Here is a 16,236-nt window from a genome sequence, read left to right on the forward strand (position 1 = left end):
AACAATATGTTTTTCAAGTACTAATACTTTCAGGAAGGGTTCTTTTTGAATAAAGTGTATGTAGAATTATTACAGTGATTAACTTTGCTGCTTATATTTTCATCAAGGTTTTTTATGAATCTTTGCCTTTTCCTTCTCAGAATTAAAGAAACAAACATTTTCAACATCGTAGAGTTTCCATATGGTCATATTTTGGTTTTGTCTCTCTCTTGCTGAATTTCAGTTTTGCAGCTCTGAGTTATTTGGTTTTGTTTGCATTATTACACCCACCCATTTGGGCTTTTACCTCTTATAACAACTGTAAGAAAAAACTGTAGCTGCTGAAAATTTAGGAAAAACATGTTCAAATGGCAGTACAGATGTACTGTGCAAATCTAATTTTCATTTAGAAGCAGTAATGGAGCCCCAGCCTAAGAAATAAAACTGCTAAAAACACCCAAATAACTACCCCTAGCCCAAACAGTAGCTGAATGATGCACAACTTATATTGGCCATTATACAAGCACTAGTCAGTGCTAGGTGAGCAAAAAAGACCAAAGAATAGCACGTGTCTTCCTGAATGAATCTTCATTGCCAGTCACACTGAGTATGTCAGGTGACTCAGTCATCTGAAGAAATAGTACATGTACCAAACAACCCAGGACCTTGAAACCTAAATGGATTTAGAAGTCACCAATTTAGAAGTCACCAATTCAGCCAACACCCTTTGAAATATGGAGACCTGAATGGACTTTTCCCTATTCAGCCACTGCTACTGCACTGGAAACCTTAAGGTGATCTCAAGATAAGTTCAGTGGCAAAGAAAGAAGGAGCTGTCAAGATGTCATTGCTCCATTAAGAAATGGACATGTTCATTCTTATAATAGGTCTGTGACTTCAGGGAAATGTTGTTACATACGTGTAAAGCAAAGAGGAAACTGAGCTAAATGTCAGGGGATTTACACCTAACTAACAGGGGAAAGTCCAGTATCACAGTAAAAATAACATTTCCTATGCTCTACCTTGTTTAAATTTTTTACATTAAGAAAAAAAAAGTAAATAAATTTTATTATTGCATAAAAACAAATACTTCTGTGCCACTCTAGATAAATTATAAACACCCTAAAATTATAAGCACTCAGCAATAGGTCAGAAGAAAATAACAATTTTTCCTTTTGCATAGTTAATCCATCCAAACACATAATACACAGTATGTATTGGATAGTCTGGAGTTTCAGAACGATTCAGGTTGGACGACACCTCTGAAGGCTGTCTAGTCCTACCTTCTGCTCACATCTGGGCTATATTCAAAGTCTGAACAGGTTGCTCAGTTTCTCCAGTAGTGCATGAAAATCTTGAAGAAAGAAGATTCCACAATGCACCTGAGCAGCCTGTTAATTTCTTCCCCCCCACCTCACATATCCAACTGGAATTTCTCTTGCTGCAACTGGACATCTTTCTACTGTCATTTTGCAATGGACCTGTGGGTTCATCATCTCTATAACCCTCTTTTTATGCAGCAGAAGACAGCTATGAGATCCACCACTCATGTTGAAGAAACCTAGCACCCTCAGCCCTTTGCTTCCTCCTGCCCATTAACCCTTTCAGTCCTCCCTGGCATTCTCTTTAGTTTGTTAAGATTCCCATTACTAGTGGCTCCACAAGTTGACACAGTCCTGCAGACAGGGCACCATTATGCCACATAGAAGGGTAATAACCACTTTGAATGATCTGCTGGCCACAGTCTTGCCAGTGCTGTTAACTTACATCAACTGCAAGGCTACAGCACTGTCTTTGTTCCTGTTCCATCAAGATATCCTGTTCCTCTTCTGCAGATCCAGTCTCTAGGTTGTCAGATCATGAGCTGGCATGAGTTAAAGCCTGCGCTTTTACCTTCTGCTACTCTGTTGGACCTTATGTGGATTTTATTGGCCTATTCCTTCCATCTGCCAAAGTCCCTCTGAGCAGCACCTCTGTTCTTCCCCTGTTTGGTGTCTTGGTAACATTTAAATTCAGTTTACATGGACCATTGTCCAGGTCACTGATGGAAATTAACAACATCAGTCCCTGCCACAACCCCACCTGCATCACTCCTACAGACTGCTTGCTTGGGCTTTATTTTGTTCACTAGTTTTGAGTTAAAAGGCCCATTCAGTTTTTAACCACTCATCCATCTGCATCTCTACAACTGAGCTACAAAGCCTCTATAGAAAAAAAATGTGATAAAGGGATGCAAGAAAAAGCACTGTGCTCTGCTTTTCCACAGGAACAGTCATAGACAGCAGTTAGTTTGTTCAGATCCTTAGCAAATTTGTATTGGTTGTTTGCAAACATATGTGCTTGGAAATGTCTTCCAGAAGCATTTCTTGCATAGTCTGCCTGGAGATGGGATGATACAGACTGGACTGTGGTCTTCTTGAGCCTCCCTCTAGTTTTTTTTTGAGTATGGACTAATATTTGCTTTTGTTCTCAGAGACTGGGAGCTGCCTCTGTCACCTTTCAGAGTTTAAAGCACTCTTACAAGTGACACCAGCCAGCTTCCTTGGCATCCTAAAGACACTGCCTTGTCCCATGGATTTCTGTGTGCCCAGAGGGCTTAAGTGGACCCTAGCTTGGCTGCTCCTATGCCTACTGCTTCCACTAAATTCTGTCACTAAACAGGAAAACAGATACAGAAATCTTTAGAGCTGGCTTTGCCAGTAAAGACCAAGGAATGGATTAGCTCAGCCTTTGTCATGCCCTTTTGTATATGCTACCCCACTCAGCAGTAAAGTAATACTTTCAGTTGTCTTCCTTCTGCTGTTCCTGTGTAAAACCCTTCACGTCCATATCTTCTTATCCAGTCTCAGCTTTCCCAACTCCTGCACTGCCTGTTTGAGCAATGGCTTTTATTCCTCCTTGGTAGCCTATCCATATTACCACTTTTTGGGTATTTATTATTTTTTCCATTTTAGCTCAGTTGGAATATATTCCTTTTCATATATGCTATTTTTTTTTTTTTTTTTGCAGAGTTCTCTCAGCTTTCCACATGGTAGGATAGACCAAACATCAGTGAGGAAGTTGCTCCTGAATATTAGTTAATCTCTTGATATTTTTGCTCTTCAGGATTGTCTGCAATGAGATCTCATCTACTCATTTCTTGAAGTCTTCTCTTGGGAAATCTAATTCTTTAGAATATATTTTAATGTCATGGAGTCAAAGTCTTTATTTTGATACTTGCCTTCTTCTTCTCTTTTCTCAGACCCTACAACTCCCATTTCAGTCAATGCGGCTACAGGCTCTACTCATTTATGAGACCATTATTATGGGTAGAATATCCAGCAGAGCACTTTCCCTGTCAGGCCAGTCCAGCATCTGCTTGAAAAAAAATTGATTTTTGACCTTGAAGCTCTCCAGAAACATCTTGAATTGCTTGGAGTGTTGCAAGTTACTTTTCCAAGATACATCAGGGACGATTAAAGTCCTTGTGAGAACCAGGGACCACTATCCTGATGCTTCCTCAGACTGTTTAAAGAAGGCTTGCCCACCACCTTTTCTCTACGGGATGGTCTATAGCAGATGTCTGTGTTGGTCTTCTGTCTGATCTTACTCATAAGCTTTTGGCTCACCCATTGTCTAATCAATAGCAGGGTGTGATTTATTTGAATTTCTTCTCATAGAGTGCAAATCCAGTCCTGTGTTTTGTGGGAGGATGAATTGTGAGAGAATGGAGATAGTGCTGAAGGCAATCTTGCCCCTGAGGAGTTGCATCTGAGCTAATTACCAAAGAGTAGGAACAGCCTTGCCCTTAACAGGTCACAGCTGTGTCCAGTAAGGATGGGTGTTATAAAAGAGTGGATTAGCTGGTTGAGGGGAGAGTTAGAGTCAGTTGGCTGTGCTGCTGTGAGGAGTAAGGATCAGGTGGTCATGCAAGGGACCATAAGGGTTATATATGCTGTGAGGGACAGGAAGAAGTCAGCCGGCCATGTGGAAGGAAGAGAAAAGGAGAAAATGTTGCTGCCTGTGAGAACTCACAGAGAGAAGGTATGAAAGTTTTACAGTATGGTGACATTCAATTCCCATCCACCATTGACTGGTGCCAAGCACCAATGCCTACAGATTTTGTCCTCTTTTCCTGTACTTCTTAAAGACCTGTGGATCACGGCATAGCAGTCATGCCATTTACCTGAAATACAAGAGCTTAAAATATACCAGTGTGATTATGATTACTTCTGAGGAAGAAAGGTAATTGGAAATCAAGAGAAAAGTAAATCAAGATTACTTAAGAAATGCTGCAGTCTTAGGGACTATCCAGGCATCAAGTCCAAATGCATTGAAATCTTGAATGCTTATGTCATAAAAGGTCCATAATTGGATAAGTTTTCTAGAGAAATTAGTTGATTTTTAGAGAGTATTAACCTTGAGTATGAAATGATTACTTTATTGGATTACCCAGATTATGTATTATCAGATGATTATTATAACAAATTAGCTATAGGCCATCTATCCTCCATGTTCTTGACCCTACTCAAGCTTGAAAGCAGTTTATGTAAACACAAAATGTTGTTGCTTAGGGGATGCCTGTGATTATTACACACCTGTGTGTGGCCATGACTGTTGCACTCCAAGGGGCTCAGCCTTGGCAGCAGAGTAGAAGGGACATACAATTTTGGCTGTGTTCCTGCCAACACTCAAGCAGTACCGTATAAACTGGTAAAAGTGTATGAACACTCTGGGTAACTGTGCAGATTTCTTCATGGTAGGAACCATCTTTGTTCACACCCAATTCCTGGGGACCTCTGTTAGTGCTTTGTCTCCCAGAATGGGCAGAACACAGTGCTCCGAGACAAGTGCCTGAAAGACTTTGGCTCAGATGAAATGTTGGATGCAGACTCTTCAACTTTTGAAATCTGTTTTTCCTAGAAGCACAAAACCCAAATAACTTCAGTCAAAGTGTGTTTGTTGAAACTAATGTGTGCTGTTAAACTCACTGTTTTATACTGCAAATGAACTTTGTCTATAGTGTCCCAGCAAATTCTAATCAGGAAAATGCAGTGGGGAAAAATTTTGTTAAATGAGCTGTGCAAAAGATTGCAGAGATAAGAAGTCATTTGCAAATTATTGCTGAGCTATGTAAAATAGCTCAGCTTTATTCAATGTTTGTTTGCAGTCCAGTGTCCGTTTTTCGGTAACCTCATAGCAGATAGCCCATATAGTATCCCTAAGCAACAGAATAATAGGCTCAGGAAAATGTTTTAGAACACAAATTGTCTGCCACAGTCTGTGAAGAGAAATCTTTTATTTAGTATGTAAGGAAACCCAGTTGTAATCTCAGCACTACCAGAAGTTGTGATAGCTGTGGGAAAAAAAGGATGTCAGAATATAGAAAGAAGAGGAAAGAATAGATCTGGGTTTCTTTTCCATGTGTGTGCCCTCATCCATTTTTTCCTGTCTCATAGAAATTTGATGTAAAACGTATATTCAGTTTAGAGTCATTTGGAAACTCCTTGCTGCATCTTTCCACTTGAAAGGGCTTTGTCATTTGTTGTGCAGGGCTAAGTTTAGCCTTGGGTCTCTGGTGTCTGACCCCATAACTCCTACCTTCCTGGATGCAGAGCAGTCCAGATGCAGAACCAAAGAAGAGAGTGTTCCCATCTAATTCCAGGATGAGAAGGTACTGAACTTCAGTCTTTATCTTCTTGAGTAAGTGCCATAATCACTAGACAAATACGTAAAATCCTGCACCACTACTTTCCAGTCTGGATCAAGAGACACTTGCGCTTTCTTTTGGTGGAAGAAAGAGATCTATAATTTAAGAAAACTAGATCATTACCACAGTGTTTAAATTCTGTGTAAAACAAATGGAGATATGGGGACACTGATGAAAAGTAAATTTGAAGACTCGGCATACCTCTTGAGGCATTGTTTCTCTGCTAAATGTCTAAGGAGTATCAGAAATAATACTGAAGGGTCTAGATATATCCTTGCAGCCCCAAGCAAACACCTAATATTTCACCAAGATAATATTGAAGACAAGCATGCAAATTAAAAATATATTTTTTGTGTATATTACATTTCTTTTAGTCATTAGAAGAATTTACTCAACCACTTATTTAGATAATTAGTACTTTCTTCCAAGAAGATCTTTTCTCCAGCTAAGCAATTCAGAGATAAGCCTATGGTATTAGACAGAGAGTTCAGTCAGTATGTTCCATAAGTCCGATACCAGATGTCTACAGGAAATATGGATTCCTTATTTGTATGAAACAGATCTCAGAAGCTTGAAGTGTCCATTACAGATAGATGCAGACACCGTGAAGTTCCCACGGAGACTCAAATTTGTATATTGCCCGAGGAACAGGTAATCTGAGTCAAAGCAAGCACTTGAATATATCGAGCTTCAATATATCAAGGGTCCTCTCCCCTCCCCCTATGCCATTTGTGTCTCTGCTGAAACACAAACCCTATTTTTTAGTCTCTTTTTACAGGGTTTCTTCTTTTGAGGATCATTGCAACAGGAGATAGTACCGCTGTTGCTATGCACGAAGTCTCACTTGACCTTGGCTTAGCATTTGGAGTTCATGCCACCCTTCTGCTGTTTCTTGCAATTCAGGTTGACAGTGGCAGGTGTCTCCTCCTTCAGCCAGAAAGTTCTTTCCAACAAGCTAACAGCCTGTTCTGTGAAATGCAATCCCCACACAAATGTGCTGATGCTCTGAGAAGTTAGAAAGGAATCACATCACTTTTTTTGCCACTTTGTGCCTGTAGAGAGGCACAGGACCACCGTGGGCTGAGGCTTCAGTGATCAGGGATCTGTTCATACAGGAGACCAACACACTGAGTAATGGGTATGTCTCTTGTCAGTGCATTTTCCCAAAGCTCAGCTGTAGCTGAGCTGAATGATGAACAGAACGACTGTGATGAGATTTTAATAAAATTGGATGTAAAGATGGGTTTTAAATAGCTTGAGAACATGACTGTTCAGGAAGCCTCTGGTTGTATCTGTCTACAGCTGAAAGACCTAGAAGCCTTGCCATCTTGAGACAAAGATGGGACAAGGCATTATGATAATTCAAAGTAGATTCTGTCAGTGTTTAAGTGACTCTCCTGCCTCCCTTTTGGGTATTATGGGATGCTACTTGAAGTTTTATTATATTACTGGGACATGCCAGTTTGATGACACCTCTGTTTCATTGTCCTTCAGTCTTTTTTCAAGCAAGACCCTCTCATCTCTTGGGGGGATGTGTTGATGTGAGTCACCTGCACTGTGAATGAATCTGTAGGGAAGCTCTTGACACAAAAAGAAGGAATACCTATGCCTTTTAAATATGTAACTTCTGTAGGTACTTTAACACTTGTCCTGTCAAGGCCTAGAGTGTTTTCCTGGAAATCTGGTGTTGAGATGGAGGGACATGAAAAAATGCAGGTAGTTGTGTGCAGGGGAGTGGGAACCTGTGTATGCAGAAGAGAAAAATTGTTGTGCTACCACTGGTGATGAATGCATGTGTAAATTCCATAGCACCACTTGGAAAAGGATCAGTAAGAATTGCTTTTCCATTATTTGAACTTCTCAAACCCAGGCTTTTTTTCATTTACGCCTACTAACAATCAGGCTACTGACTGCATCAGTATTTATCCTCAGAAACCATGGGAGTACTTTGGTAACCTAGAAACCATAATGAAGAACGTCCCTTGCAAACATGAGTGGTGGACAAGATGATATCTCCCACCTCAGGCTGTGTCTGAGGAGGTTGAGTGTGCTGGCTGGAAAATCTGTCTGCACTCTGTGGCAGGGGCTACTGACAGAATAAGATTTAACAGACTGTGGGCTATATCAGGGGCTACACCACTACAGACCTTCTCCCATGACAGTTCCTCGGTCCAGCATGGGACTGAACAAAGCTGTTGCACACATCTGAAGCTGAAATAGATAAAGTTGTTGAAGTACAGAAAGCAGTTAATGCTTAGTATATGTGTTTCTGCACTTTTCTCTCACACTTTAGCTGTTCATTCTTGTGACTTGGAATTTGCTTTTCCATACTTTACAATATTTGATGGGTTTTTTTACTGCTTGGGTTCATGTTTGATGAGAAGGCATGAAATTTATTCCTCTGAAACGAAACTCTAAATGCAGAGATGCTGCTAGAAGGATTTATAGATAGATAAACTCTGTTTAATTAAAAGCATACCAGCTAAAGAAATGTCTAGATAATGAATACTTTAAACATTTCTCCTGTTACTTAATTCAAGATAACGATGATAGTTGGTCTTCAACTTTGATCCAGAAGTATAGGGATCCAGTTTCGATCTCCATTTCCAGACCCACCTGTTTAGATAATAATCAGGGATAGTTTATCCTTTCCTAAAGTAAGTCTAGGAGCGTGAAAGGCTTATTTTGGCCACTGGAGGTCACTGTAGCTCTACAGGAAAGAAAAAACCACCCCACACAACAAAAAACCCAGCCAAAACCACCCCCACCAAAAGCCAAAACAAAAATCCAACCCCCTAAAAAACATTAATTAACAACTGACCAGGGAAAGGTTTGAAGATTGAGTGTTCTGAGGCTTTCTTTACTGTGTTTACAGTGTGAAAACTGTGGAATATAAAACAAAAACAAAACCCACTGAAAAATGTGACATATTTTTGCACCTTTTTCTTTTTTTTTCAAATTGTGCATGTTTAGGATATATTTTGAGCAAATAGTGTAGGAATCCACTTCCCACGTGCTCCTCTACATGCCGAGAAGATTTCAAGTGCTCAGTGTGAGATAGAAGGCACTAAGCTAATGCTCATTCTCTCATCTTTACATAGGAAAGGATTTTTTCTACCCCGATTTTTTTCCAGCCTCATGTGACTGTTATCTGAAGTATCTGCATCCCTTTGCTGGCCACCTCTTCAGGAGATCTAATCCCTGAGGATACAGGAAGCATAATAACTGGGGTTTTGTGGTTTCTCAGAATTTTACCTTTGTCCTTCTTTGCCCCACCAGATGGTAAAAGTGCAACATCTGCCTCCCAGCAGTTAGATGAAATGCTCAGCCACAGCAAGCCCTGGTGCACCAGGACCTAAACCCAGCTCTCATTACTCCTGATTACTGATGCATATGCAAGCACTGTAACTGGCACTCTAACGAGCACTGAGCTGCCTTCACTGAAACTTGTTACCTGCTGCATGTGTAGCAGTGACACCAAAAAAGGCTGCAAAATCTATGTGAAAAGGTGGTTAGACTTCATGGCTTTTATCCTGCCCTGAGCTCTGTGCTGCTGCAGCAGTTCTGCCATCAGCTGTCAAGCCATCCAGTTTAAAGTCAGCTCGGGAAGAATGAAATTTGGCAGTAATACACAAAATGGTTTCCTGCGGCAGAGCATTTTAACATATGCTCAGTCAGTCCCTGACTTCAAATGGTGCATAAGAATATGGTTGAAGAATGCAAAAACTTTTAAAAATACTCAGAATTTGTTAAGTTCTTGTACCAGAATGGTTTCCTGCCACTTGTACTCCAATAGATGCAGCTCGGAAATCTGTCACTAGAAGTCATAGATCTTGTCCCAAAAACAGCTTCTAGCTAAAGGCAGTCAATCAACAGTTAATATGAAAAATAGAAGTGAGGAAAAATACAGGGAGACTCAAGATCTGCTTCAGTAGATTGACATCTACTAAAATCACTGAAGCCTATGTTCTTCCTATGCAAGGCACAAGCCTCAGTTTCCTTTATGTTTTAGCTCTGAGGGGATTCCTCCTCTCTGCCTCCTTTCAATTGTGCAGAAGAAAGCATATGAGTGAATGAGGGTTGGCACCTCCCAGTCCACCTTTAGGTGACAGTCTTGCCCTGTGGTGAGTAAGATGAGCTGTGCTATCAGGAAACATCAGAGACGTGGCTTGGAGCAATCTGCCTGTTTCCCTGGGAAGATGCTCATTGTAAGCGAGGTGAGCTGGCAACTGAATGGCAGAAAAGGTCGCAAATGTGCATTTCAAAGAGAAGCTGTGTTCACTCACATCTCTTTCTTTGCAGTTACAACAAGCCAATTTAATAGAAAATTCATGTATGCTTAAGTGTTTGTTGTTTATTACATGTATTGACATCTGATACTTAGTGCAAATAACCTTTTAGCACATATCTGGACACTGATGATGCAAAATGTGGCTAATAGGCTTGCAAGAAAAGTGTGTGGTGGATTAAGAGTAAAGATGACCAAATCATGGAGAGGAATCCCCTGGATTCATCTATCTGCATATATACTTACACTGCAGTCTGCAGGCCGTGTCTGCCATTGGCTTGTGCAGAGGACAGCAGCTCTGCAAGGTGCTGGATGGGGCATGCAGCACTGCAGCTGCATGATGTCTGTATTTCAACACAAATGCAACAAATTTGGGAAGGGCTTAAGACTCTGATGTGGAAAAGTGCACTCAATACATCATTAGGACTGAGTCCTGAGATCGAGTTGGAGGGCAACAGAGAAATGCTATTCCAGGGCAATTTGTTGCCTCTCTGCCATGCACAAAAAGTGTGTAAGGTAAAAATTCCAGTGAGAACGTGTGGAGAAGTGGGGAAATAGGGGAATAAGTTCACAGCTGGTCTTGCAGTTAGACATTGGTACCATAAGAGGTACAGTCCCTCTGACACAAAGGTGTTACTTAAATCCTTTCCTGTCACAGACTTGTCTCACAGCATTATAGACAGAAGGGAGAGGCTGGTATAAAGGACGCCATGTGAGGGTCAAGGTATGTGCTCTACTGCTTCCAGCTGGCAGAAATTTGAGACATTTAGAATGCTGACCTTGGATTTTCATCTGATTTACTAGCCTTCTGGGCTATTTTCTTTGGAAGTTAAGTGTAGGAAAAGACCTTATTTGAGGTCTACAATTTTCCCTGTACTGTGTGAGTCTGTGCTTGAGTCACATCTGAGAGAAGCAGAGAGCAGTAGCACAAGTTTTGCTCAGAAAGGCCTGATGAGGGCTGCCAGGAAAAAGGGCTGAGTGCAGAATGTGAGCTAAATCTGGGTGCTGTTCCTGTAGAAGAAGGGATGGGAAGTCTCCAGGTGCAGCAGTTATCCCTAGAGGGGGGAGAAATATGTGTGGATGGGTCTGGAGGCATGCACAGAAGGGATAACCCCAAGTGCAGGTGGCCACTGCTGCTCCTACTCACTATTGAGAAACCACCTTCATTCTTTTTCAAAGTGAGAATAGAAATCAGATATTTAACACCTCACCAACCAACTCTGTTGCTTTCAAAATGGTTTGTGTTTACTTCCTTTCTCTACCATTCAGTTTGAATATCAGACCCAAAGAAGCATTTCAGAGGAAGAGAAGGTAGTTTCTAAGGGCTTTGCATCAAGAATTTCACTGTAGGAGCGCTCAAATAGAATTTTTTTAGAAAAGTTAACATTTGATACTAACCTGTAATCTAATTTGGAAAATCAGCTTTTTAGCTCCTGATTAAAAACTGTGGCTGACAACTCTACAAAAACCAGCCATGCTTTAAACAGGAGACCTGGCATCTGAAAGACATTATCCATCAGTTTGTCCTTCATACTACATCAGCGTCTTTGGGAGAAGCAGGACCAAACACAGGGCTATGTACTTGAAGCTCAACTTTGCTAATTATCTGTAACTGCCTGAGTGATTTTGGGCAAGCCTCTGCACTCCTGCCACTGTTTTCTTGTCAGTCAAATATGGTTTTCCTGCTGACTGCTATGAAGTCTGCATTTTCTCAGGCACTCCAATGTTTCCAGTCTGTTTACCAGTTCCTCCCTGTTTTTCCAGGACTGTTGCTTGGCCTATTACCCTGTGTTTGACAGGGATATCAGACAGCTATGGGATAAGCTGCCTTCATCTCCTAGCTCTCCCTAAGGAGCCTAAAATGCAGGTCAGTCTCCACTAAGGCTGTGTGGCACTCCCCATCTCGTGCTGACCTATGTCCACCTCAGTGGCATATCTGAGAACAATAACCAAAACCTGCTGGGTCAGTGAGGTTTCAGCTCGCTCATGGGCTTCCTATCAGTATCAGTCCTAACAAAATGGTAACAGAATCATCTACCCAACTTCTAGATAGTGGGGATGAGCAGGTTAAAGCAAGTCTTTGTGTACACTGCTGAGTCTGGTTCAGTGCTAAGTTTGCACTATTGTGCATCGTGAAACATAAGTGAGGGGTGGTAGTGATAGCTGGATGTGTCAGTCTGTGCCAGCAGTTTTACCAAGTCCTTTCTTGGCTCCTGCAGGGCAGGTTGCCTTTGAAAGAACAATTCAGTCTCTCACTTTCTCTTCCCCCTTAGTAAGCTCAGTCCTGGTAACCTGTTTTGTTGTTTCCCTTTTATTCCTCTGCACTTTCTGAGAATATGTTGTCTCTGCTGGGGTGATTTTGAAGTGCAGGCAGGTTGTGCAGGTGTCACTGTCATGTGAGCTGTGGTCAGAGCCCTGCTCAGCTTCAGGACTCAGGCACATCAGTCATACAGGCTGCACAAAATCCTTTGCCTATGAGAGAAGGTGAGCCTTGTCTTCTGGCTGCTGCAAGGCTCAAAACATTGCCAGCAAAGTCAGGAATTCTGTAATGGTGTTTGTCAGGACATTTCCATGGTAAAAATGAATCTGTTTCCATGCTTCATGCTCACACAGAGATAGAAGTACTGCCCTCAGGATCTATCACAGCAGCTCTAAACAAGACAAGGGAAGAAGAAACTGCCTCTGCTCTCTAATTAGGATTGGCTCCCTTTCTTCTACGACAGAAATGCCAGGACAGACTACCAGCCTTCCTGTTCTCCCCCTTTTCCCTGCCTGCTGGTGCTGTCCTGCGAGTCTTTTCTCCAGCCAGCAAGTGCTGTATTGCATTTGTACCTTACTTTGCTGGAACTTGTTTCTGCTGGGAGTTTGGAGATTTGTCCATCCTATGAGGCAACTTGCACATTCCTATTTTTAACATTATAAACTGAAACAAAAAAAAAACAAACCTTCAAATGAACAGTTTGTCAGGTCTGAGCAATCCACCAGTGAGGATGAATTGTCCTCCCAAGCCACTTTGACAAGATTTGACCATGTAACAGTGGGTGTGGCAAAGACTCAGAAAGAGGGTGCAGATGGACACATACACACAATCATTCACAGGCTTACGCTGTACCATTGCTTCCATAGAAGTTCTTGTCCCTTCTTTACTTGCTTTGCATGGGCAGTGAAGACATTTTCTCTGGTTGCTCTTGATGTTGCATTCCTGAGTCACTGAGGGTGTGCAATTAACAGGGCTTGTTTCTACTATTGGGATTTTGGTTGCTACATGCACAATTTTGGATCGGTGCTTCTGAATGATCCCTTCTTAGTATGAAAAGATCACAAAGGATTTTCATCTTTTATTTTTTATTCCTTCTCAAAAACAAGGAGAGATCTTGCCATGTTTGCTGAAAAATTGTTAAGAGGTGTATCCTGAACTGCTGAAATTGAACTTTTCAATTCCCCCAGGGAATTACTGCAGTAATGCATGATCATACATATCCAGCCAATCTTTCACTACACATTGTACATGGTGAATAATAATGTCTGACTGTGGGCCACAGTTTAGAGAACATAAAATTGGGCAATTTGCAGTAAAATTTGGATTTAGACACATTACTGTTAGTCTCCATCATTTCCAATATAACAGACGGTGGAAAAAGGCATTAAAATAATAAATTGTCCACTGAAAAAGCTGTAAATCCAGACTGTGCTATGAATTTAGCACCGCAGAACCGCCTTAATGAGCCATGGGCTGCCACCTACTGACATCCTGTTCAGCAGGAGACTGAAAGCAAGACAGCACTAATGTTAGAAATAGTACAGGATTCACTGACAAGCTGCAGAGGTATGAAGAAAGAGGTGAGGAGGCAAATCATTAGTCTGCTCGTGTTTGGAGTAGGAAATAACAGCTGCAGCTCAGGGAGGTGGTGTTGTCATACTGTAACTGCTTAAACATCACATAACTCTGTGGTAAGATTTTTTTCTTCTTGGGATTTATTTGCCACTGCCCTTCACCCTGCAAAATGAGCATGATATTTGGTCAGTGCAGGCACACCAGAGAGGTGGGTACTGCAAAGAATGGAGGCAGAAAGGCGTTCATTTAATCCAGTACAACTTAAAGGAGTTTGAACCTGTGTCAATCAGCTCAAAAGCAGAAAAGAAAGACGACTACTTCTGGGTTTCAGACAAGTCTCAAGATTGTTAGGATTTTATTTAGCACTGCTGAAATCTTCAAATTATCAATGGTGTGACTATCTGAGCCAATGAGATGCAAAAAAAATTATTTAAGAAATTGCAAACTAAGCTGGAAATCAGATTTTTATATTACTAAGGGTATTATTACATTACTAATATAATACCTGAATAAAATAACAGCTATTGAATATAAAATACAATTTTGTTATCAAGAAGCATTTAGATTTTAATACTTAGATATGAAGAGAAATGCAAAACTCTGTTGTTGAATGGGCAGTGTAATTCCCCCCTCTGTGAGAATTCAGCTTCTGCAAAAAAGAACCAAAGCTTTAAACAGCACAGAAAAGAGATTTTAAATGAAAGCAAATGCAAATTATTTTCACTTCCACTTTGTGTCTGTCATTATGAAAGATGCCAATGAAAGTATATTTCCCAAAACATTAGCACAATGTATGCAGGGAAGGTTTAGATCATTATCTCTAGACTCTGGAGTGGGACTTAACATTGCATAATTTCAGACACTTACATTGTCTTTTTGTATATTTTCTGCTAGATAGAAGACTTCCTGAGAACCTTTGAAATTCACAAAATGTGCTTCACCTCTTCTGCTTTAAATGTCTACCTGAGGATGAGATGGGTTGTGTTCCTTGCTGCTGGTGGTGAAGGGAGCTGACAGAACAAGTTCAGAGAAGCCCATGCCATCACTCATCTGGTTACTGGGAGAGTGGAGACAGCTGGAAATAGCAGGACATTTCTGAAATCCCTTACCACTGCCTCCTGCCCTTGATTTAGAATAGCTATGCAGAAGTGGAGAAAAGGAGAGTCAGCTTCTCTAACCATGTCTCTACATGATCTCTGAGAAGCAGCTGTGAGAGCATCTGCCAGCACAAGGTGCCAATTGCTGCCCAAAGCTTTGCAGACAGCTCCTTGGGGTGGTGGGGATTGATCTCACGGTCTGCACTCCTCATGGGGTGCTCCCAGGCAGCACTGGCCATCTCACAAACACTGTGCAGACTATTTCTCCTTTCAGTTCTTGCCTTTTCTGTTGTCAGAAGAATCAAAAAGATGAAATGTGTGATAGTTCTTGTGAGGAGGACATGCAATCACCAAGATCCCGACTGAAAAAAGCAATTACTTCCCAGGTGAGAACATTTCAATGACAGGCTGCCTTAGGATGAGAGAAGAACAGGAACTGAGTGGGGGACTCAGTTTGTCTGCATGACAGCATGCTTCAGGAACTTGCAAATTTAAATGAAAAACTAATGAAAATGTAGGTTTAACTTTTTTCCCTATAACTGACCTTACATCTCACAGCTGATTGATAATTTGGTTTGACATCTGAGTTGCAAAAAAGAAGAGAGAAAAAGGGAAAATCATGGCAATATGCCGCCTAATTATAGCTACAACACAAAATCACTACTTCAGCTGTATCTGACAAACATCAGGGAAGCTTTAAATCTAGCTATGCATGAAATTTCTAACAGACTTACGCCTTGTGAAAATTGTCTGCAAAACATTGAAAAGGATAAATTCTGCTCTTATTGTGTTCTGATTAAATAGACAATGAGGCACCATATCTGGATTTTTTTTTTTTTTTTTGAGCCTTGGATACTTCATATCTCATTATAATAATTAACAATACCACTGCAAGTGAAAATCAGTTTTGTGGGAGCTGATGTCCAACTCGTCATGAAAGAGAATAGTGAGGAGAATTGCTTTTACTTGGAGAAAATCAAGCTGTGAGATTTCAAAAATAATTATCATGACTGTGAAAAATCTGCTTGGCAGCTCATTTAATTTGCATCTCAGGGTTGCCATTCTTTCTTTTCAATGATTTCTTGCTAGGTCTAAATACAGACCTCTAGTCTGAAGTTAATTCCCCACTTCAACTTCTAAACTCACTTTTGAAGAGAAGAATTATGTTTGGTGACTTCTATGATATTTGGCGTTAAACTGCACCTCATTTTCGCTCCTGGATATAGACTTCAAAGTGCCACAGAGCTATTAATCCATCCTCCAGTGTTTGTCATTTACTCCTACCTAAGTTCTTATTCTGCTGTGGTTGGCATCAGAAAATGCAGGCTAACCTTAACAGGGACACCAG

General features: G+C 41.0%; 1 long non-coding RNA gene across 2 annotated transcripts in view; it reads left to right on the forward strand.

The window, feature by feature from the left end:
- Nucleotides 1-5,093: 5,093 nt before the first annotated feature.
- Nucleotides 5,094-16,236, forward strand: part of LOC146768739 (uncharacterized) — a 31,041-nt gene continuing 19,898 nt past the window's right edge. Inside the window, exons 1-2 of one of the 2 annotated variants that reach the window (XR_014956010.1) lie at nucleotides 5,094-11,823; nucleotides 14,686-15,274. This is a non-coding gene — a long non-coding RNA (uncharacterized LOC146768739). The remainder of the gene's footprint in view (nucleotides 11,824-14,685; nucleotides 15,275-16,236) is intronic. The other variant, XR_014956011.1, reaches the window with a different exon arrangement.

This window comes from Lonchura striata, chromosome 1 (assembly GCF_050655825.1).
Source record: "Lonchura striata isolate lonStrDom1 chromosome 1, ASM5065582v1, whole genome shotgun sequence".
Classification (NCBI taxonomy): Eukaryota; Metazoa; Chordata; class Aves; order Passeriformes; family Estrildidae; genus Lonchura; species Lonchura striata.